The sequence below is a fragment of the Nothoprocta perdicaria genome, unplaced genomic scaffold (genome assembly GCF_003342845.1).
Source record: "Nothoprocta perdicaria isolate Ctin4 unplaced genomic scaffold, notPer1 scaffold_77, whole genome shotgun sequence".
NCBI lineage: Eukaryota > Metazoa > Chordata > Aves > Tinamiformes > Tinamidae > Nothoprocta > Nothoprocta perdicaria.
The window spans coordinates 3022137-3046555 of NW_020456054.1; the positions used below are offsets into that span (position 1 = coordinate 3022137).

A 24419-nucleotide genomic window follows, 5' to 3' on the forward strand; every position below is an offset into this window, starting at 1 on the left:
GAAAAAGAAAAAGAAAAAGAAAAAGAAAAAGAAAAAGAAAAAGAAAAAGAAAAAGAAAAAGAAAAAGAAAAAGAAAAAGAAAAAGAAAAAGAAAAGAAAAGAAAAAGAAAAAAAAAGAAAAAGAGAAAAAAAAGTTTGAAGCAGTGGTTCTGGGGCTGATAGTAATTCTGCAGATGTAGAAAAAATTGTAAATACACCATGTGGCTACCTCAAAAAGTAGGAGGATCACAGTGTGTGAAAGAGTGACTAGGAAGTGATTAGGAATTGTACAAATACTGAAACAACTTTCTCTTAAAGCACTTTTTCTCTTCGCACATTTCTTTCTGATAATTAAACCAGGCAAGCTCTAAGCAGCTACTTCCAAGATTTGCATGGAGGAGACTGCAACATTGAAGTGAAAGTTGGGCAGGGTAACTGCCTTTCCAGTGCCTTTCCAATACAGGGAATCCATCAGGGTCAGCTATTATTGGTTCATATTTTGAAGACAGGCACCTTTGGCTTCCCAGTCTCACACGTCAGATCATTTTACATTAATTTCCATGATACTTTATTTTTAAAAATTACTAGAAATGAAAAATATGAAAAATTTAATTTTATTTTTATCTTGAAAACAACTGAGAACAAAAATTATTTGCTTTTCCTAAACAGGATTACAAGGATAAAACAATTAATTCTCTTCAAATGTTGACAGTAGAGGATATTAAAATTAATGGGTATGGATCTAAGAGTGTACCTGTCTAATTGGTATATATACTTTTTTCTAAATTAGAATCTCTCATACTATCATCAGCAGAAAGTAATAGGAAAGTTACTAAATATTATCCTAAYTCTTAGCATTCCTCTCATGAACAATTACACAATTATATCCTAAAGCATGCTGTGCTTTACAGGTATGCAAGCAGTAGAGAAGAGCAATGTAGATCTATAATGCCACCTTTTTTCAGACTGATGAAATGCAACTTCTGTGTGCCAAAAGTAGCCTAATACTAAARTGAAGCTTAAATTAAGAAAACTCATTACTCTAAAGTGCTGACACTGAAATTAAACGTGTATTTTTGAACTGTATTCCCAATACTTGTAATCTGGTGATGTAAGGGCGCTCCCAAGGGGAGCAGTTTTAATAAACAACGTGACAGGTATTTACCAAGAGTGACAAACTCCAATCAGGTTCCAGGAGGACACCACAGCCACGAATCAACACAGTTCCGTGACAAAAAAAAAAAAAAAAAAAAAACCTTCTAAAAAAAATAATTAATTGGGGCAATAATTAACTGGGCAATTTATAAACGACTTAGAATAGTCAGAGGAACGGGATGGATCAGATCCTGCTAGACGGGTCCGGGGGTCCTTTTCCAGCACGGGCTTTTGCTTCCTCAAGGTTGCTGCGGCCTGCTGGGCCCGGGAATGGATGGCCCCGGGGTGGCGGGGACGGAGCGCGSCCGAATCCGCTCCACGACTCCCGCGGCAGCTGCTCACTTGCTTTTACACACGGAGCTCGCGGTCCCTGCACAGCTCCCCCAGGACAGCTGTCTCCATCACCAACACCACCGCGACAACAGGCCATTAGGTGCCATTAATTGCTAGCCTCATTAGCAATATCAGTAAGGACACTAGGGATCACATTTTAAGCTGTGCTGGTGCTGTGGAGACAGCTTACGGTAGGGAGACAGCTTACGGTAGGTGAGAAAACATTAGTGGCTTCGCAACACCCACAAAATCCCTTCATTCTGGTGCAGCTAAGGCCCTGGCTCAGCAGCATCACCCGCAAGGCAAAATAGGGAGTAAAGAGAGCACAGGAGACAGGGATGTCCCAAGGACAAGGCACTCCGCACACGGCCCGTTTCCCTCAGCACGGATATAGCCAGTGCCCTTGCGACACCGGCAGGAGGGTAATTGCTGTGGGAAGCAAAAAGGTCCTTCCAAGACTAAATATTCCTGGAGTTTGACCTCACAGCCCCTAACRGAGGTTCTCTTCCTCCTGATTTCTGAAAGGACAAATGGTCAAAGATAAGGAAGGGGCTTGCTGTAATTATCCAGGTAATGCATCCTAGCCTGGGATAGGGACCTTCGGTCACCCAGCTGCCAGATAAGCACAAAACTGAGTGCACAGGTTTGTGTTTGGCATCGATYCCTGCCTGCACTGCATTTCGCTTCAGCTGTAGTGCTGTTAGAGCCCTCATGAGCTAAGGACAGAGCAAAGCAAGAACTGCAGAGGGAATCGGGGACTGCTCTCAGACCAGGCGACACAGTTGGAAAAGAACAGGCCAAACACTGGATACACAGGCTCCCCATGCATCAGGGCTGAAACAGAAGTAACAAACATCAGGCATGATGTAGGCAGTATATTTGCAGCAACATGCCATGAACTAAGTATCTAACAATGCTTAAAGAAAGTTTATTATGAGGGTTGCAAAAGTGATCYTCCCAAACTACTTTAAAAAAATAGTTTGTTCCTCCTGTGGCAGACCTGAGGGAGGGCCTGTGCACTCAAAATTGCTGTCAAACTAAACTAATTACCAAAGGAAGAAGAAGATTGCTTCTCCCCATAGACTCTGCCCTGTTTTGCTTTCTTCTGCTTAGTTTTACCTGTGTGCACGTATCTGATTCTACAAAACAAAACAACCTCAACAGACTTGTGACGGGATCTTTAAGGGCTTACCCGTAGGCTTTTTCCTCCGATAAATTACATTTGTCCAATTCTGTTTATTTTTCGCTCCAACAACAGCACTTTTCTCTCACAGGTGACCCAGGAGCCAGATGCAGAGGCCTGTGTTTCTCCAAGGCAGCGCGACTCCAAGCGCTCAGGAGATCAGCTCCATTGCTCCCTCCTTCTCCTCTTCCTCCCTTTCCAAGCGTAAACAAAGCCCACAGTACRGAGAGGCCGGTCCCTGCCAGAAGAACCGGGTTTACAGGGACACTGCCTGACCACATGCTCATCCCCGGCCGGCTGGGCCTGACATCTGGGCACAGAGGGTTCGTGTCGCCCGGCAGCAGGAACGCGCACCGCTCCGCACGCTTCGCTCTGGAGACATCCGCACCCTCCAACTCTGCSTTTGCCACAGTGACGTGACAGAACCGAACATCTAAAAAAGCCTGAGGGGGAGAATGGTGGTGGKGACTGAAAAAGGGAGGCTTTCGAAATGGTTTCGGTAACCTCCTCTGGAAGAAAAATTCTTCTTTAACTGAAGTACTACATGGCAGCAGTCTGTGCAGTAGAAAGCACTTGCTGATGTGACTCCTGACAAGCCCTTAGGAAAGCCCATCCACCAAGTTAACGTTACTCAGCGTGTAGGGCTGTTCACTGAGTAGGAGAATACAACTATCTATTGAACACAACTATTGTATATATTGTATATGCAATTATTAAATCTCCTTCATTACTTTGGAGACCCAAYAGAGTTGTTTTTCTCTTTAAGCAACACTCTATCAATGCTTTTGAACAAGCAGCACAGGAACCCACATCCTGCCTTCCTCCATACCCTTCCCGAAGGCAGTGCGAACACTCCCCTTGGATCTCTGTGGGAATGATAATGCATCTTCTTACAGCAGCAGCAGAGTCAAAGGCGTTTTCCCCACTACCTTTCCTCCCCGTTGCCCTCCTCGGTCTGTCTGCACCTCCTCATGTAGTCCAAATTCTGTGTTTCTTTCAAGGCTTAAACAGATTTATGGATAGATATGGATATTTCCCTTTCCACAGGGGCTGTGTGTGCTCTCTCAGGCACGCTCAGGCAGCCCTCACGTGAGGGCTAGGAACCACTGTGTGTGTCTGCACTGCCCCTGGCAATGACAGGCAGGGGATTCCTGCTTGTTGGGACCTTTTTTCAGGCCTTTACTCCAGAACAGTCCCCTTCTTCAGAAAGCCCATACTTAAAGAAAGGCCTCTGTATCAATTTTCATTTAAATGTTTTGCAATGGATGCATATGTACCACTGATTATAAAACCAGGAGGGAAGGGAATTATTTTCCCTAATTGTGTTGTTTTGAAGCTGAAATGGATACAGATGTCTCAGCTGCATATTCCTAGTAGAAGGGGTTAGGGTTCTTGGTTACATGCATTTCACAGAGAACATCCATGGAGCATGCCCTGAGCACCGAGCAGCTCCAAACAACTGTAGGTGCAAATTACAAAACTGAATTTGTAAATGCTGTTTTACTGGGAAAGGGGGTTTTTCCCCTTTCGATATCTTAAGCGGAAATAAGAGGTACGCTCCAGTTCTAGTAATTAGAGATTCTGGGCAGCAGCCCTTCTCCTGTCCTAAGCAGAATTAAAGAAACACAAATAATGAAGAAAAATATATTGCTTTCTCAATGGTACTTATAAAATAAGTGTTTGACTTAGGTAGTAACCAGATTAACCCAAAATTCAGTGGATGACAAAAGGTAGGATATCAGAATATTTCTGAGTTAAAGGCCTCATTTTCAGAAGATCCCAAGTCCCTGCCTTAATCCAGGCATGCCCATGAAATTACTAACATTTGCTTTGAATCCTAATACTACTACAGGTAAAGCACAGATGACGAAAGAAAAGATGCAGATGAAATAGGCTGCTTCTGCAAAATTAAAATTCATGATTATTCTTTCGCAACTGCAACAATTAATATGCAAACCAGAAGAATCTCCATAATTATTAGTATTATTCTGTGCTCCAAACATGAACTAAACACGGTATTATTTTTTCTTCTTTGAGCATGTTTCTCTAGTTGCTCTTTCTCTTTTTATATGAAAAGGATGAAGTTTAAATTTCTCAGTTATTTACCAGAACAGGAAGTTGAAGCATAGCATTAGAATTAAATTATGTTTTAAAAACAGTATAATGACTTAATCATCATGCTCACTAGGATTTGATGCTCTGTCTCCCAGTATCTCTGTTCAAACTAGTGTGTCCAAACTGTAGCATAACCATAATTCACCAGCATTAAGTGACTTGCCCATTTTCTTGCTCCTCTGTGTATACTGGCTGTATTAAGCTAATGGGATACAGCACTCGGATGTGTTCAATAATAATAATGATAATAATGCTTCTCTTCCCCTCATTACTGTACAGCTTGCTGTGTACAGTTTGACTGATGGATACAGCCCTCTACCCCGGAGTCGGGTGCAATTCCTGCTTTGCTTTGCAATGAGCTATAGGATCTCTTGAGATGAATAGCACTATGCACAACCCGAGATCTGATACATGAAAAAAAAATCATTTGGCCACCTAGTCCATTCCCTGACAACACAGGGTTTGTTTCCACAGAATCCCAGAATGTTCAAGGTTGGAAGGGACCTCTGGAGATCATCTAGTCCAACCCCCTGCTCCAGGAGGGACACCCAGAGCACGGGGCACAGGGCGGCATCCAGGYGGGTTTGGAGACCTCCAGAGAAGGAGACTCCACAGCCTCCCTGGGCAGCCTGTGCCAGGGCTCTGKCACCCTCACAGGGAAGAAGTTCCTCCTCAYATGGAGATGGAACTGCCTGGGTTTCACATTATACCCACTGCTCCTTGTCCTGTCACTGGCCACCACTGAGAAGTGKCTGGCTCCTTCCTCCCTACGTTCCCCCTTCATGTACTTATACACACGGATCAGATCCCCTCTCCACCTTCTCTTCTCCAGGCTAAACAGGCCCCGCGAGCCACCAGTCTTGCTTAGTTTTCTGTTCTTTAAGACCTGCTTTGTTCAGTCTTGTTTTAAATGACTCTTCTGATGGCACTTTCATCACTTCCTTTGGGAGATTGTTTTATAGACTAACAGAGGTAAATGCAAAATGTTCTGCTGAGTCTGTGGCATCTGCCTACTACAAAGAGTTTGCAGAAGGCTGTGCTACCATTCTTCRGTTACGTTCAGTCGGAAGGTAGGAACGATATCGATACTCTCTGGGATGCATCTGGGGAACACGCTCTCCTGTAGGAGATTACATGTGCTGAGAAACAGTGTCAGCAAGGTCYCTCAGGGGCATGTGGAGATAGGTGATCATTTCCACTGGGTTTCACTGTCTTCTTCCAGAGTATTTCTGCACGTCAAAACCAGCTTCCCTTGCAAGGGATTCAGGGGACTCTTTCTTCCCAAATAATAACATAATTTAAAAGTCCACTAAAGATTCAAATTGATTTTAATGCAGTATGGCTCAAGCTCTAAAATTACTCTGTTCTCCCTAAAAGTTGCTGTAGCTGCAAGGGATGAGGACAGATCATCCAAAGTTTTAATTCTTTAGCAGGGCTAGTACAGTCACTGAGATCACAATATCCCCATAAGGGTTTAGAGCTTAAAATCTATGTTACAAAGAGGGCAAGTATCCATTTTTTGTTTTGTTAACCACCTGATCACAACATTTTTATTTTGAAGGACAAAACATGAAAAAAAAAMCTGAATTTGAAAACGAAACCTTTTGCTTCTTGCTGTATCAGCGTAACATTAAACTACGCCAGCTGAGATGCTGCTGTGCCTACAGGAAGCTGCAATTTGCTTTCCTCAATCAAGCCCCTTTTTCAATCAGGAGACTTGATTCTCGCTGGACTACGTTTCCCAAGCCTCAGCGCAGCAGGTCATGTGCACTGCCATAGGAAGGCGAGTGTCACATCTCCCTCCTTGTAAATGCACTGCACCCATTGCTTGCACTTTAGAGCACCCATCTTCTAAGGTGGTTGCTTCCAGTACYCTAAGGGCTGGCAGCACTTGCACTAAAGGAGGCAGCTACGTGAACTGAATATGCATTCGACCTACATCACTTAACCCTGTCTGCTCTAAGACAAATATGCTGTTATTCTATTTATGAAAAACACTTGCTACCCAAAGCCTAGATCTAAGGCCAGTTCTCCTCACTTGGGAAGCTGTAAGCTCCAAGCCCTACATCTACTAGAGCCAAAGCAGCATGGATCACCAGAATGACACTGAAAGTCCACGTGGACCAGCTCTGGTCTGTTTTGTGCAAACAGCCCATTACAGTACTCTATTTTGGGTCTACAGTCTTTAAAAGGAAATGACACGGTAATTTCCTGTCAAATCAAATCATCTCTGGCAGAACTTTTTCTTGGGAGTATTCGGAACGTATTCTGGAATTTGTTTTCTGGGGAGCCATCAGCCACAGCTGCAGGTCTGGTAACTATGTGTGTTTGTTTTTTATGCATGTGTGTGTGAAATTAAATTCAATTGGATTCAATAATGCTTTGCTGGCATGGCAGGCTGGGTAAGCGCTGCTGCAGAAAAATGAACAGACCCTTGAGGTAACTGTCAGCAGCTGGTACAAAGTGTTCAGGATGAGGGAGGCTTCATTCTCCATAACATTGGGGGGGTTATCCCACGTGTATCCATTTACTGCCAAAGCCCCTTTCCAATCTTCCTCTGTCATTTTTAGCAGTAACTTGCCACGTGAGGGTGCTTCACAGGACAGTGCCAGCACTGCTCCCTTCTCACAGGGTCAGGGATATTTTTTATTCAAGCTCTTTTTGAAAATATTTTATCATTTCTGATAATAGCATAAAATACCCCTCTGAAACTCGCTCAGATGTGGGACATTGAAGTAAAAAGTGATGCTCCGTTTTATTCTCTCCTGGCAGACTGCCTGCTCAGCTGACCCTCTCTTAATTTGTGTGTGTGTCCTTGCGCTTCCACTTGCAGGGTATGGTCATTCGTCCTCCGCTTGCTGTATTTGCCTCAGCTCTATATATTCACCTAAGTGAAAAAATCTTTTGAGAAGACACAGCACCCAGCCTAGCATCCCACTGCTTGCATTGATCCCCCACAGCCCTCAGCAATGCTGGGTTCCGCAGGATCCAGATGTGCAAAGAACCATCACCTCAACTCATGTTATACAAACAAAGCCATATGAATTCTCTGAATTAAATCTTGTGTATTATTAATGCAGAAGGKATCGTGGCTTTGTATTTTGCAATTTTGGTGCCACAAAGGGAAACCATTAAACTTGCAGAGCCCAGGAAGCAATGGCACTGATGGTGCTTTCCCATTTGATCCTCTTATATAGCAGCAGAAGTTTCCTCATTTGGCAGAGATGGTGTCTGAGAAGAATAATCATTTACAAAAACGCTCTGCTTCCCTAGAGCTTTCTTTATAGTGCAGCATACTTTCACATTTTTTCTATAATGCTTTTACAAACGTATTTCTGAATCTTCCAGATTCTTTCCCGTTACCAGACCCAGCTTTATATGATTTAAGATACTGTCCATATTCCTTTCTGCAATCAAATTTTAGCCCATTTGTGTTGTTTTGAGTACCTTCTGATTTTTTCTTTCAAAGAGCTTACCAAGCATTACCTTGAAAGTATTTCACTGAAATTATATCCTTCTTTTACTCCCATATTTATGGTCCTTGTTTTGAGAATAATTACTTAACCCACATCTGTAACATTAAAAATTAATTAAATAGAATATGGAAAATCACATCAGCTTGAAAAAAAAAAATCTTACAATTTATGGAAAAGATGCTTATTCATTTTCTATTTTGTAAGTCTGCAGAGTCCACTTGGGACATCTGCAGCCTTTACAGGGCAAGTTCCCAAAGAGCAGCCTGCAGACCATTCATCATTTATAAATCAGCAGTATCAGTCTCTAGAACCACACTAACCAGGTAGCACTTTATACACTCATCAGTCAAAAGACTGATAACAAAACTCCCTTGGTCCTTGAGAGATTTTSAAAACTGACAGGAGCTGTAGCTAAGAGTGACAGTCTCTTCTACAGGCCTATGAGGATTGCTAAATGTTTTTGTCTCTTTTTTTTTAACGTAAAAGTAGAATTTTCACATAGGAATTTGACTTTAGATGGAAATTTTTAAGAAAAATGACAAATACCATAGGGCTCGCAATTAAATCCTAACAGTTGGCAACACTCCATTTTTAAGTTGTGTTAAATCTATAAAAAAAAAAAGAGAAAGCTTCCTCTTTTTTTTTTTTCTTTACATGAACATTTTTGGGCTACTATTGCGGCTTTGTGGTTTGCTTTTTCACAGAGGAAAACAATTTGATTTTYGTGGATGATGTCATTACACTAGCCAGGGTTTTTTACTACTTTTTTTTCAGTCTCAGCTGTGCTGTGTTGCAGACAATGGGAGTCCTCCAGCTGTAGTCAATGACAACACAATCAGGTATTTATTGGAGCTCATAAAGAAGAGTATTTGTGTGCTATGCCTAAAAGAGGCACCTCCTGTAGCATGTGGGTGTGAGGGCTCCCAAACACCTTCTCCTCTGGGAATCCCTGGCTGCCCCACATGGGAAGGGGGTGAGATGCCCTCACCTCCCAATTTGGGTGTCCTGGTCAACCCCGTGCCGTGCCCCACATGCACCCAACACTGCTGCCACGCGGCCCTGGCACCCCAAAGAGGCAGCGCCAGCAGGTCGGGGTGTCCCGGGCCGGCAGCTCCTCCCCGGGATGCAGAAGGATCCGCAGGGGGTGTGTGCRAAGGATGCCCACCTCGATGCTCCTCTTCCGAGGGGCAGAGTGGATTCAAACCCGCACGCCAGAGCACTGTGTTTTCACATCACGTGTGAGTGGTTCTGTCACCCACAACAGACAGTTTAGCGCCTTGAGGGCTGTTAAGTGGAATAATGATGCTTTTTARCCCTAAGTATAGCTATATACTGTGCTCTACGGGTATGTACGTGTGGTAAAAAAGCACCAGTATTGTTAAGAAGGCTCAGTTGAGTGCTGTGCTCTCCAGAAGCAGAGGGTGAATGCCAGCCGTGACGGCAGAGAATGGTTTTATTTTCATTCCCTGTACCTAGGATGCTGCCAGCCGCGGCACGTCACTGTTTCCTGGGAGTATGTGTAGCTGCGGCGCTGCCGGGTGGCGCTGCGTTTTCCAGAGGGTCTCCYGTGGTATCGTGTCACGGTGCTGTGAATTTACTCAGAATTTGGGGCTTGTTTCAAAGACAGGGGCTTCCTTGAGTCAAACCGTTAGTCCCCTGGCGCCTGTGATGTCTCGTACAGCTCCAGTGCAGACGTGCTGGGATTCCCCTGAGGAAAGCGGCACTGCCGTGTTGCAGCAAGAYGCCGCAACACGCTGGAAAATCCACCCGTACGCGCCGCTATCCCGGCCGGGATGCGAGGAGCTGTCCAGGCCGGGCGGCGGATCCGCAGGGATCCGTGTGCAGAGCAGAGCAGCTGGGTGTTCCCCATCTCCTCACAGCGCCAGCCGGCTCGCTCATCACCCCAGCGTGTGACTAATGCCRGGAGCCACGAGGAGACAGCGTGGCAGAGGAATTACTGGGGGAATTACTCTTCCTCCTGATGCTCTCCGCGCGCGGGCGAAGCCGCCCGCGTCTCCAGCCTACTGCTGCCGGAGGGGGCGGCTCCCTCCAGGGGCTGTAACGGCCCCTATGGAAGGGATATAGAGGAATACATTCTATATATTCCCGAAGGCCCGGGGCGGGGGGGGGAAGCGCACAGGTGCCGCCGGTCGCCATGGGAACGCGGGCGGGCGCGCGCCGGTCCCCGAGGTATTGCACCGTTACCATGGGAACGCCGGGGGGGGGGGAATGGCGACAGGGCCGCGCCCGCCCCCTCCCTCCCCCCCCCACCGGTGCCCTCAATGCCGGTCCCGGCCATGAATCAATTAATGGAGCCGCAGAGCGGGGGCGGCGCGGGGGGTGGCTCCCCGGGCAGTCCCCAGCCGCCGTGCGGCTGCGGCGGGGCCGGTAACGGCAACGCAGCGGTAACGGTAACGGCTAACGGCTGCCAGGTGCGCGCGGGCGGGCGCCGTTTCTAGGCGCTGCCCCCGAGGGGCGGGGAGCCCCTCGCAGAGCAGCCTCGGGAGGAGAACACGAAATAATAAATAAATAAACGGGATGAAATGCAAGGCAGTGCCCGGGTGCTCGTTCCCTGCGCCATATGGCCGCAGGGGGAGGGGCGGGGAGCTGCCGCCAGCCGCTCAACCGGCGCGCTCATTATGTCCCTCGCAGTCACGGTCCGGCGCGCGCCGCTCCGCGAGGAACATCCCGGCGCTGCCCCACGCGGGGAATGTTCCCCGGGAGGAACATCCCGGAGGCGAGGCGCCGCTTCCCCACCGTTTCACAGCCCAAACGGAGAGGTTTCCTGCCATACCCAGCACACCCAGCCCAGGGCAGGTTCCTGCCCAACCACCACCCCCAGCTCGGGGGCTAGGAAAGGTGTGAGCGCCTCCCTCAGAACCCCGGGGGRGACAGAGCGTTTTATTTCTGGTAAACATTCCCTGAATAAAACAAAATAATTTCTCCCAAATCCGTTTCTGTTAAAAGGTGGCTGTATCCTTTGTTTGCCCAGAGATGAGCGTGTGGTATTTAGCTGCATCTTGAATCACAACGCTGTAATACTCGAAATGCAAAAGGAAAATGAGGGGAGAAAAAAAAAAAGAAAATCACCACCCACATTGCCAGTGATTTCGGTGGTTCGGCACAAGATGAAAACCTGATGCATTTCAGCAATTTCCATCTATTGCTGACAGGTATTAACAGAGCCACAACCAAGGGGCCGGGCATCCAACGCTGCGGGAGCGCCGTGGCGATTAATGCTGTTTTCCTAGTGCAGTGGTCATTCCCTTCAGAGCGATCCCTGCCCCGAGACACTGCTGGAAGCGCATCCTGCCTCCGGAGAGCTCCCTGGCCGCGGTCCCCGGGATGCTCTGAAATGGCTCTCAGTGATTCACCACGGAGGTGCTGAACCTCTGCGTTATTAGAAAGATAAAATCCACGGACCACTGCGCCTCATAATAGCTAACTAGGCTGCTATCCATATTACTCTGCAAAATTGAAGTATTGATTTTTTTTTTTTTTTTTTTTTTTTTCATGCATGGTTTGCTACTTAGCAGACCCATCCCACTACTACTCCAGTCAGTGGGATTTTAATAGGTGAGAACGGTTTTTGACCTTAAAATGGTCTGTTTCATGTGATTATGGTAGTGGCATCAAAGTAATTCTTAAAATCGGGCTCCTTGGCCTTGGACACTTGAAAAGATTAACGTATCACATGATTTCAGCTCAACTATATTCACCATATTTCTGCTTATATCATGTCCAAAGTTTATTTGTTCATTAAATAAATAAATAGGATAGATAACTTATGGCTCCAGATGTCTGTGGGTGGACTGGACCTAATAGATTCTCCAGTTACATGTTTTTGAGTGTCTTTTTTTTTTTTAATTTTACAGAAGCCTAGATTTAGAAACCCATTTGTAGATCCCCTTTTGCATGCAGCTTAAACTGCATCTGTTTGCTCACCAAAACAGCACTCCTTCCAAAGAAAGATTAAATATATTAAAATACAGCCAGCACGGTTCAGTTCAGCTAATGTTACCCRAGTGTGTTGATCCTACTGCCCATATGTAATATACGTTTGAATCTTGGCACCTGCCGTTGCACTGRAACTCAAGATGAGAAACAGCAGCCCTCAAGCTCCGGAAATAAACATGACATCAGTAAAAAACAGTTCTGTGACTATTAGTAAATAATGATCTGCAGCAAAAATGTCAAGAATCAGAGAAGATGTACAGCACAAGAGACCTCACATAGACCTTGGGGCCATTACACACTGGCCAATGCATGCAGATTCAGRCTGCCTGCTGTATCTAGCACTCATACTAATGCCACACTTACACAGGACAAACTTTTTAGCATCTAGCAACATTCAGCTTAGTTACTTTGGGGTGAGCGTGTTGTGATACTCATTAAGTTAAAAAATACTTCACCTTTATGCTGAATAATCGACTAGTTAATGCCAGCATTGAAGAAAATACAGTGAAATGGAACTTACTAAAAATGTTACTGAAATGAAATTTCAGTGAAAAAAAAAAAAAAGGAAAGGAAAGGAAACTTTTGGGAAGGGAAGGGAAGGGAAGGGAAGGGAAGGGAAGGGAAGGGAAGGGAAAGGAAGGGAAGGGAAGGGAAGGGAAGGGAAGNGAACTTACTAAAAATGTTACTGAAATGAAATTTCAGTGAAAAAAAAAAAAAAGGGAAGGGAAGGGAAGGGAAGGGAAGGGAAGGGAAGGGAAGGGAAGGGAAGGGAAGGGAAGGGAAGGGAAGGGAAAAGAGTAAGCATATTCCATCTTCCTCTCATTTCAAGGCAGTTTTAGATTATTAATATCTTATGGTTGATCTATGATTATACATGGTCAACAGCAATACTTAGCTGTATGACTACTGACACTGAAGATCAACAGTAGAGTTATTACCAGATTAACAGGAAGCATCTCCCTTATTTTGCCTAGTTTACTTCATTAGCTTTACTGTTGTTATAGTGAAATTGTGTATACTGTTGTTATAGTGAAATTTGCAGCATGTGTTTTCCAGGCTTATTCAACTTTGCCCACCACCTAGTTCTGCCAAAGCTGACGGGAAGCTGGTAACTGGAAGTTTATGCTCTGCTTTCTGAAACACTTTCCTCCACTCCTCTGTCATCTCACTTTGCTTCCAGTCTTTCCTAACATAAATATAGTTCAGGGAGCAGGGAAAGAAATCTTATTTTGCCCTAGAATAGTTATCCTKATGCAAAACCCATTGCAAAGGGAGAATACTTAAACTATCCCAGCACTAGCATTRAAAATGTATGCGTTGCCCATGTCAGCATTTCCCCTTCCCAACTAGACAAATGCACCTGAAACACACTTAAATATATACAGAACTTAAAGGCCTGAGGTTAAACTGATTATCTAGTTCAATTTTTCCCCTGCTAAACAATCAGAATGTGGGCATTTATACAGCTGAGGGCTGCCTAGGCAGTGTGCTGTGTGAAACAGAACTAAAGCATTTCATGAGTTCACAACCACAGAGGAAGGGGCAAGTTACTATTAAAATTACTTGACAGGTGAATTTGGCCATATTGGAATTAAACCTCTCTGAGTCTTTCTAATACATATTATAAGCACATTTAAACATTTATTAAATGCTGGTTGCCAGTAAATTATTAGTTACAAATCGAAAGCCTCTACTTGAATCTATACTGTATAGATGTATGTATATCTACGTGTCRTCAGTCATTGGGAGCCAGTCGATGGATCCCAAGTGGATCCAGGGCCCATGTGGCGGAAGCTCCAAGGGCCCCTGTCTCCCTGTCTCCCTGCTGATGACCAAGCGCAGGCTCCACAGCGGAGCTGCATGGTGCCTTCAAAGCAGGGACATCATCTCCGTGCCAAAAAATGATTCACCGGCCTCCTGGCCGCCCCATCCCRAGAGTGGTTTTTATCTCGTGCCACTTGGGATGACAGAATGGGGCCTCCAGAGCATCCTGCAGCTCAGCAGCCTGGCTCCTTCCAACCGCTCCAGCCACAGCTTTTCAGCCCTTCTACAGACCTCTTAATTCACTCATGCATCCTTGCAAAATACTCATTAATTTTATAACATTTTAGCATAACCTTCTACATTGTCCTTTGTGTACTTGTCTGCTTTCAAATTATGGCAAGCTCGATAAAGCACTTTTTTTTAAAATTTTTTAAGTATTTTGTGAAAATTACCTTGACATTAACTAAGAATCAAAGTTCTAAAAAGAAAATCCAGTAACTGCATATAAATGCCTGAAATTTTGAAAATAAATAATACTGGAAAAGCCACGGTTCATTGGAATTCTGTTAATTAAAACATTCTACACATTATTTTTTCCTCCCATTTAAAAGTGACTTTTCWTGGGCAGTTATTGAATATAGTTCTCTCAGCTTAAGTAGGAAATGCTGCATCCAAGCAGGAARACAAATAAAATAACCTTTCTTCTACAACTTCCTCAAAGTCCAACTGCCTTGTCAAAATTAGGCTGATTTGGAGAGAATCATATTAGAATTTGTTACATAGAAGGGCAATTAAAAAGAAAAAAAAATGCTTATTTTAACCAGTTTAACTCCAAGAATATAGTCCTTCATTATTTACTTCAGTGCAAATTTAACTCCTTGAAAACTCACCATATGCCAAATTCCTCTCTCAGCTACATTGGCAGCCAAGAATTTTGCATGGATAGGATGGAGAAGAACAACATGAAGATGATTTATGTGTGTAGGTTGTGTACAAGAGCAGCGTGAAAGTCCAGTGAGTTTTGGGGCTGCAGCCTTCTGAGAGAAGGTGTTGGCTGCTGCCTTCATGAGTGACTGTCCGGCCCGTCTCCTTACTGGGCAGGCCCAAATCAGGACAAAAAGGGGTAGGCAGAAAATGATCTGTCTGAACAATAGGCTTTAGATAGACCCTTGGTATTCATTACAAGTACTGGGTTAAAAAAAAAAAAAAAGTTAATAAAAGCACTGAATTTATTTAAAAAAGGCTAAGTTGTTTGCTTGAAATTCTTTAATATTATGGTAACCATGGCTGTGGGGCTTTGCAGAACTCATAGAACATAGAGGCAGAGTGCCTCTGTCTCTTCATAGTATAATAAAAACATAAATATATATATTATATATATTTAAAATCTATGACAATGGCTATGTCCAGGGAGTTAAGAACAGGTCACATTCTTTTTCTTTCCCACTGCTATTTCTTGAAAAATCCAACGGGACAAGTCATCCAAATACATATATGCCACACTTGTGGGTAAGGCTTGTTTGAAGCAAAGTCTTCTAGAAATCCTCTTTATCTGAAAGAGTTGAGGGATTGGTTGGTTGCTTTCCCTCCTGCTTGCTATTAATTCCAAAGTAACTTTGCTCCTTTTTTAATCATTTCTTCTTATCATGGTAAGAGTTGGGAAATAGCTGCAACTACCTCCAATAAAAATGCTAGGACAAGTTATCAAAAAGTTGAAAACAATATACTGCTTTTTATCAGAAATGGAGTAGACTGGAAAGCAGAGATGCTTCCTTGTAAACTTTCTGTCTAAATCACTTTAATTTTGTGCACTACTCCACATAGGATGGTTCCAGAGCTTGGCAAATGAGTTTCCTTCCTTCTTCCAGGCTAATACTATCCCAGCAGCAACAAGAACTGAAGCTGCTACTGTGAAACTAACCAATGAAGCACCTAGTCCCAGTCTCCAAAGGAAACTATAAAAGATATTTCGGAGGTCAGGAATTGCTAAATTAACAGATATACCCCTAAACAAAATATCCAATTGCAGAATGGAGTAATGACAAAATATTTTTGTCTTGTAGCTCCTGCCAACAGGACAAGGTACACCTAAAACTACTAACTTAGTTTTAGAATTAGGCATGAAGCAAGATTGTGAATGCTGGGACCACCAGCAATCCTGAAATCCGGGATATCAGGGAAGGGAACAGAAAGATGTTGGGATTTCAGGACAGTCCATRTGTGTATTTCCTTGTGCTAACTGCATAGGCCGGAAAACAACTAGCCCCAGAGATGAACATGCTGTGGGAAAACCTATGGAGGTATTCCCTGGTTCCRTGCAATACTAGTGTCTGTTGTTCCAGGTAAGTGAGAGCAGTCCCAGGGGAACAGAAGGGCAGGGATAACCTTGTCCTCTATCCTGCTCCAGCCAACAAAGCTGCACAGAGATGAAGAGCAAAACAGCATCCTTACAGGGAGCCACGGAGCTATCACTCTCGTCTAAAATCCTTGGAAGAAATTCTGCCTGAATCAATCAGATTTTCTCTGGGGGCTGCAATGCAGACTTTCCATTCCCATTAAGTGTTATAAAACAATGACCTAGGTTTCCATTTACCTTTAAAGAGTTGTCAAAATATTCTTACACGATGGAAAAGGGTTAAAAGGGGGCTGTTCAGTTCTCTTCCTGCTAGGCATCAGTCTTTATGTCACACTAATTCTCTCAACTTTTTTTTTTTCTTTTTACATCTGTATTCAGCTGTGCATTTTCTCTTAGCAGTAACCGATCTTGGTAATTTAACTATTAAAATCTGTTTCTTTTRAAAGTACCCCTTTTCTTTAATTAGCTTCCTTGGAATTTTGGTGTCTGTCACAGCCGCTTGGAGAGGAGGTAAATACCCTGAGAATGTTATTAAAGTCAAGGACAAGGACTTAATTAACGAGAAGAATATGTTTTCAGTATCTTCCCCATCCCATTACTAATGCCGATTTTTGTTACCCCTGGTATGCACTAGAAAGGTATACCCAGTGATTTGTTTGAAATTATTCCTAAATATTTCCCTCGAGAGATTATGCCAAATCTATAAATTTCAAATGTGACTGAAAAACTTGAATTCCTCCTATCATTTCAAAAAGCTAGTGTCACAGTGTCATAAAATGCAAATTATCTGGCACTGGTCTGTAGGGGATATTGCCTGCCATGATTTCTTTTTGTTTTCCTTCATTATGCTATTTCTACTTTCCCTCCCAATTCTTCCTCAGCTTGCTTAATTTGTATCTCCGCCAAATGCTGACCCATGCATTCATCTGGGTCATAKATACATATGTGTGGTTGTAAACCTATATTTGTGTATAAATACACATGTAAACACACATATACATATATACACACATGCACACGCTGKATTGCATTTGCATAGCTGTCAAACCCTTCTTACGCTTTCCCAACTCTTCACCAGCTTTAATTTATGTTATCCTAGCTGAAGTTTCAATCCAGTTTTAGAAAAGTATCAGATTCTTTTAATTTCAAAAGGAAGTCAGAAAGTTTTCAGGTCAGAAAGTTTTGACCTGAAAATTATTTTTAAAAGACTGTCAAACATCTGACAGGTTGGAAAAAAACATAGTTAACCCTTACAAAATCCAAGCAAATTGCATCAACCAGGTTCAGTTCATWTGGACACTTAACTCTATTTTTAAAGATTTTCTTATTGATTTTTGCTGGTGTTGAAATACGGTTCGTTGGCTTGTCATTTCTATGAACCATCTTTACCACCTTCCCTTGTTTCTTTCCAGCAGACTTTGGCCATCTTCTTGTAACACGGCTGTATATAGGGACAAATTACGCATTTTAATAATATTTTAGTTCCTTCATTCATAAGTTCTCCAGCAGTCCTGAATTTGTACTGGTCCTGGTGATATACAACAATGTAACATCTTTAGATGCCATCACCTCTTTTCTATTCCTCTCTTTCTGACAATTCTTCAGTTTTATCACCTGAAAAAATGTAATCTTTGTATGTGTAATATATGCAATCTACAGGTACTTCCTTATCACCCACAGCACAGAAGATGTGCAGTGAAAAATGCCTTTCAGATTGTCCTTGCTGGTGAAGCCTCTGGCCATTAGCTGTAGTTCTCCCAATGTATTTAAATAATTGTAGAATTATTTGTGTGCTGCTCCGCTGCTATCAGCTCAGGGTAGGGAGCACTGCTCCTTTCCCAAGTTTCATTTTCCACAAGCCAGTGCAGCTGCTGTTTTAGCATACAGGCAGACCAGGATTTATCAACAGGAACTTCAGCTCTGGGTCTACCTTCAACAAAGATCTTGTACAAAATCCCTTGGCCATGTTGCTGGGGTCGCACATAACTAATTCCACAGGCAACACTGAGAGTTATCACCAAACTTACTTTACTCATGCAAAGACTGTAACTTCGAGTTCAAGTCAAAGTCATTTATGGGATCACACCCCATAAATATCCTTAAGTACATCTAAATGTTACAGCATCAATCTCATACTAAAATGTTTGGACTAACAAGATTTACAAAAATGTTAAGACACTGGTATCTTACTGGTAATATTTCCTATTTCATGTTCATATTTCCCAGAAGACTTACTTAGAGTCTCTTAAACAAAAAAGGTTGAACGAGTTTTATCCTAGGTTATTTAGTAAGTTACCCTTCAAGTCTATACAGAATATTTATTTCTGAAAGAAAGTCTTGAGGTTAATGCTTCMTAGATCAGATTATTTTTAAAAATAAAGTTGTTCACTACGAATAGCCCCTTAAATTGAAGAGTATCCACAGACTGAAGTAAATGGTTTGAATTCTACCATTTCAACAACTAATTTTAATCCCTATGCACACACATTAGCTGTCAGGTTCTGCAGATCTACTGAACGAGAAGAAATGTATATAGTACCTGCAATATTGTTGGTTTATAAGCAAGTCCACTGCATCCAGAAGAATGTTCAACTCTCTAACCTGCAGGAAGCCTCTCTAAATGTTTTAAGTTCATATGCCAGTAAGATAATTCCTAGCTATCGTAACTGCAGGGTTATGATGCTTATCTCCCCTGTTTAAGGAGAACAAAATCTTAACTTACAAAAGCCACAGGGTAACAGTCACTGCTGCTGCAGGACAACACGGACTTAGCTTGCATGTACTAGCCAACATCTCCCTGTCAAAGAGGCTTCTGGCAACTTTAAATGACATGTGCAAAAATCAAAGCATCTGCCATGTTCTGGAAAGCTCTGCTCATTTTGGAAGCTGTTTTGAGGAGGTTCAACCCACTCAACAAACAGCAAGAGATTCCTGTGGTGCTCTGGGAGGCCTCAAGAGCCTGGTAGGATCTTTCCTAGAGTGTTTACTGCCATGCTGTCTCTCCATCTTTCTCCACATCTACTTCCCTTAACTCTCTCCTCAACCTTCCCCCGCCCGTTTTACTCCTCTTTTACCAGAAAACTCTCCACATATCTGTGCTGCGTCCTAGGAAAGGTCAGATTCCAAGCAACTTACTTGAGACCAGCTCCAGCAGCCATTAGTTGCTATCTTTCAAAAGCAGACCAAAAGTCATGGGTTTGTGTCAGCCCGTTTTAATTATTTAGTTATTATAAAATTAGATTTTAATCAATGACTCCCACGTTAGTCTAGCACCAGCCTTCTTCCCATAGTGGCTGGTATTCATAATAAACCCTCCCTAAATGAAGTTTCTTTTTTTCTGCAAATACGAACGTGTAGCCTCTTCAGACTGGAGCTTTCCAGAGCACAGAACAAAAGTTAGGGAAGAAAACAAGCTGTCAGGAAAAGAAAAAGTAAAATACCATCACGTTGTACTGATAYACGTCAGCGTAGTCAAGCACTAACATGCAGGCAAATGCCCTTTTACTCCTCCCTAATCACAACACCCTTAGGTGGCTACAGAAAGAGATCTTGGTGCCTTGAAGCCACCTCAGCGTTCAAGTGTCTGAGCTGGAGTTCCTATCGTGCTGCATCACCAGCGAATCGCATACAGCTTCACCAACGAGAGACTGAGGTAAAGAGCAAAGAATCGAGCTCACAGTCACCTCAGGCTTCCCCACAAAGCTTCTCAGCTGCCTGAAAATTCAGCTGCAAGGCCTCTTCTGGATCCCTGTGAAGACGGGCTTTCAAGTTGAACGCCCGGCCTTCCCTGGACAACAGGATTTCACCTGTCTTCTGTACGTACGCACGTATAGAGAAGTTATATTAGTAAGGGTGGGTTTTATTTCCCTTTGTATTGCTACGCTGAAAAGACAAGTTTGAATCCCTGTGTTACTTTAATTAAATGCCTGCTTTTGGCACAGAGCCTCCTCCTAGAGCACCTGAGCACCCTGCTCGACGCGTGAAGGCAACGCTGACATTTCCTCGCCGTACAGAGGCAGCACCTCAAGGTTCCCTTCTGCAAGATGTGCTCTGCTGGGCTCATCTCTCTTTGGGAAAGTCTAGCTCAGCACTGCTACCACGATACCCCGAATCCTCCGCTCTTCRCTTCCCTCGCACACATGCACATGTGGAGACGGCATCTTGCATACRGCCCCTGTGGCATTTTTACATTTCAGGACAGTTATTCTCTTTATTCRGGCACACTCAGCTGCATTGAGCCTACACTGAGAGCTGCCAACTAAACCATTTTGTTCCATCTGCTATGACCGTTTTCCAACACTCCCTGATTCACCGGCTTCCCTCCTCACAAGTCCACTGGGAGGCTGGAAAATGGCAGGACAGAGGGTGGGGGAGCAGGAGGAGCCGAAACTCTGCAGACAAGTGACAGGGAAGTACCTAGAACGGGATGAATCCCGCAGGATTTTAATGCATTTGAGCTTGTGAGTAGTAGGTACATTTAAGTAGACTGGAAACACTGCAAAATTGTACCTTGGAGTGAATTACAGCCCACCCTCAACTTCACATACTCCTGTATGTGCTGACAGTTTAGGAGGCTACAGAGCTGCCAATATMTATTTGACAATTTTCAGATTGCTCTAAAATATCTCAAAAGAATGAACATAATCTAAAACACAGCTTACATATCAAAACATAGCGTTTTAAATTATTTATGCTGTGATATCTTTCCTAATGTTATYGTTCACTAAAAAAAGTAACATCTATCAAAATCAAATGAAAAACAAAGTCATATGCTAATCCACTATTTTTCAACACGAGGTTGGCTGGGATGCCCCCCGTTCCGGAGGACTCGCTCGCTTGTCATTTGTAAGCCCTAAATCCTGTAATCAGCTTGGGCAGTGCGGCCCTGCACCTGCCGGGAGCCTCCCTGTCCTGCTAGCGGAAACCCGCGGGACACCCGCKCCTCCTGGAAGCGGTCTAACCAACGCGAGCCCAGTTTGGTTTCTGCATGAAGGCTCATCCTGGCTTCGTAATTACAGCTTCAGAGCAAGACCAGGAAAAATCATACTTCAGGTTTGTGATTTAAGCCAGTTGTTAAGATTTTTGGAATTAAGAATGAGATAAAAGCTGCTGGCAACTTTCCCTTGTGGCAGCAGCTCTTCAGTTTGCTAACACAGCTCATATTCTGTCCTCTTAAATATACCTTGCAACCATGTAGGGCCTTCTATCTTTAAAGGAAAGCCCTGTGTGGAATCTGCTGATGCCACTTGGGCTCCTGTTTTGTGGCTTTACATATTTTTAAATTAAGTTTGACCTTAGGAGCCATATTTGTGGCTGTGAGAAACATAAAGCAACAGGGCGAAAAGTGGTGAAAATAAATCAGTATTTCTTTGTTCTCAAGTTGCTAATCAATAAATAACTCCAGATGAATTTCCCAGGCAGAAAATACCCTCAAAAATTATGAAAACCCTGTACACAGGGTATGGTATCTCAAAGGATACTATCCTAGCGATGTTGAATCCAGACATTCCTACGGGTCGCCAGGCCCAACCAGGCCACGTTGACCCTCGTTACTGTCAGCCATTTGGCGTATTTCTTGGTCTAACACATTTATACAACGTGTCTAAGCTGGGCACCCTYACACGATGCTTATAAGGCGCAGCCCGGGGAAGAAAACACGGCAGCAAGAGCAGGATCCCGGGAAGCTGCGGGAACGAGGCAGGAATACCTGGCTGTGCGTGGCCCCGCTCCGGGCCTAAGATGGCTGTTTTCCAGGGGAGGTTGTTGCCTGGTGACCGGCACCTCCTCGGGCACGGAGCGATGCGGGCGCTCACACAGCGGCCGGTCCTGCGGAGGCCGCGCCAGGAACGCGGACCAGGACACAACCACGCAGCCACCCCAACATCCGCTTAAAACCGATGCTTAAGCGCGTTAGGGCAGGCCTGAGAGTTTAACCTTCTCCCTATCCAGGCAAGGGGAGGAAATAAATAAATAACCAGCGTGCTGCTGCCCACAGAATAGGAAAGCAGACCCAGCTCCAGCTACTGTGCGCCTGCAAGATACCCTGGCTTCAATTAAGGCTGTGTTGTACATCCAGCCTGTTCCGGTGCAACCTCCCAGTTGCTATCAGGCTCTCTTTCTTTCATTAGAATCAAGTAGTTAATTAGCCCCAGCCTGTCCTCTCTCCTTCTCTCTTTCCCTTTAACGCAGCAGTAATGATGTCTAATTACCAGCAGCAGTGGATTACAGCACCATCAGGAGCAAATCTCTCTGGCTGACAGCAAAGCTGAGCAACAAATCTTAAAGCTTGAAGGAGAGAATAAATCCTAACAAACTATTTTTATATTATTTGCTTATTTTTGACCAGCTTGTGACTCCRGAGTACAAATTTCACAATCATCCATCCATCCTGTTATTGCAGAGGGAGCGCTCACGCTGCCAGCAGTGATTAATTTTAAATTGAAATTACTTTTACCTGTGGTGAGATCAAGTGACTGGCAGGAGCGGGAGAGGCTGAGGGAGGGAATCGCCGTTTGGGGATCTCACAGCGTTTGCAGCTCTCTGTGGACTGGACAAGCTCATGTCCATGTGGTGACAGCGAGACAAAAATAACAAAGCGGGGCGGATGGTTCGGAGTGACCCTACATTATAAGCCCTGAACCGGGCTTAACCAGGAAGAGTTAAGGAAATGAGAAAAGGGCCTTTTAAGGCTTACCAACAATGACGTGCCCAGTGACAACYGTGCGTTCCCTCTCTACGTTAGCATTCCAGGCTGGGTAAATCCTGGCCTGAGCAAGTCGGCAGGAGCTTTTGCCAGGACAGGACTGCATCCCTACTGGATACAATGGGCTGTTCCAGGGCTTCCAGCACCCGGCACACACGGGCCCTTTCCTAGCAAAAAAGTGCTGCACTAAGGATGTGCTCGGATAATTCCCCTGCCTTTTGGGACAGGATGGTGACACCAGGGCCCTGCAGTTATGGATATGTAAGAATGGCAAGAGGGAGCTCATCTCATTCCCGCTGCCTACAGCCTAGTGGGAGCAAGCAAAGAAAGGAAGAACTTTTCCCTAAAATGCAAGACATTTTCCATAAGGATGTATAGGTTGTACCGATATTCTGGAATTGCTTACAGGTCTGCCCTATTAACTTTCTTTCCTTGCTTTTGTGAAGGCTGCTTGGTGGTTAAACCTGGGTAGTTATTTCTGTGCGACTCTGAATACACATATCCTATCGTAGAAGCAGACCCAGAGCATCCTCACAGCTGAGGAAGCGATTCACCAGATGAGCAAAGGCAGGACCAGCAAGGGGCTCAACCTCTGACAGGAATCTCTAAATAAAGGAAATCCAGGGAAAAAAAAAAAAAAAAAAAAAAAAAAAAAAAGGAATATTTGATCTGAAAATAAAACAGTAAAAGGGGCATAAGGTGGGATTCCCAGCTTTAATACCATAGCAAAGGTGAGAGGAAGAAAACACATTGATGATGACTGAAAACCTTTTTGTTTCACAGCCTCTGATGCCCACTTAACTCTTACATTCCGTCCTGTGAAGTTAAAGTTAGCTGCCTGTTTATTAATGTAGCCAGCCGGGTTTTGCTTCAGAGCTACCCAATTTGCCAACAGTTTTTAACTCGCGGTGAAATGGACGCTCCTAGGAATAAAACCTCGACTGCTGGCTCTTAACACAAGAGCTATTTAAAAAATAATAATAAACTAGAGGAGATTTCTGCTTTAGGCAACTTTTAGACAACTTGCCCTCAAATTTCGCTGAAAAACATACAGATTTGTGTGGTTTCCGTGGGGCGCGCGGCGCGTTACCTGAGGGCGCGGGCAGGCCCGGAGCGCGCGCGGCCGCCCGCTCCGCCCGCAGCTCCCGTTGGCCCTTCCAGCGCCCGTTATCCCCCCCCGGGCATCTCCCTCCTCGCGCCCCGAACRGCGACAAGGGGGCAAATCCCGCGGGGATGCCGCGGGGATGCGACTTCAGCGCCGCAGGCTTCCCCCGGCCGCCGACGTCACGGAGCCCGTATCCCGAGCCCGTATCCCGAGCCTTTATTCCCGTTGGCGGCGCCAGCGGGGAGCCCTCCTGCTCGGTCACCCCATGCGGGAATTAACGCCGTTCCCTATAT

General features: G+C 44.4%; 1 protein-coding gene across 3 annotated transcripts in view; it reads right to left on the reverse strand.

Annotated features, from left to right (window-relative positions):
* NOL4 (nucleolar protein 4) overlaps nucleotides 1–24419 on the reverse strand; it is a 177495-nt gene that overhangs the window by 152141 nt on the left and 935 nt on the right. The gene's annotated exons all lie outside the window — the stretch shown is intronic.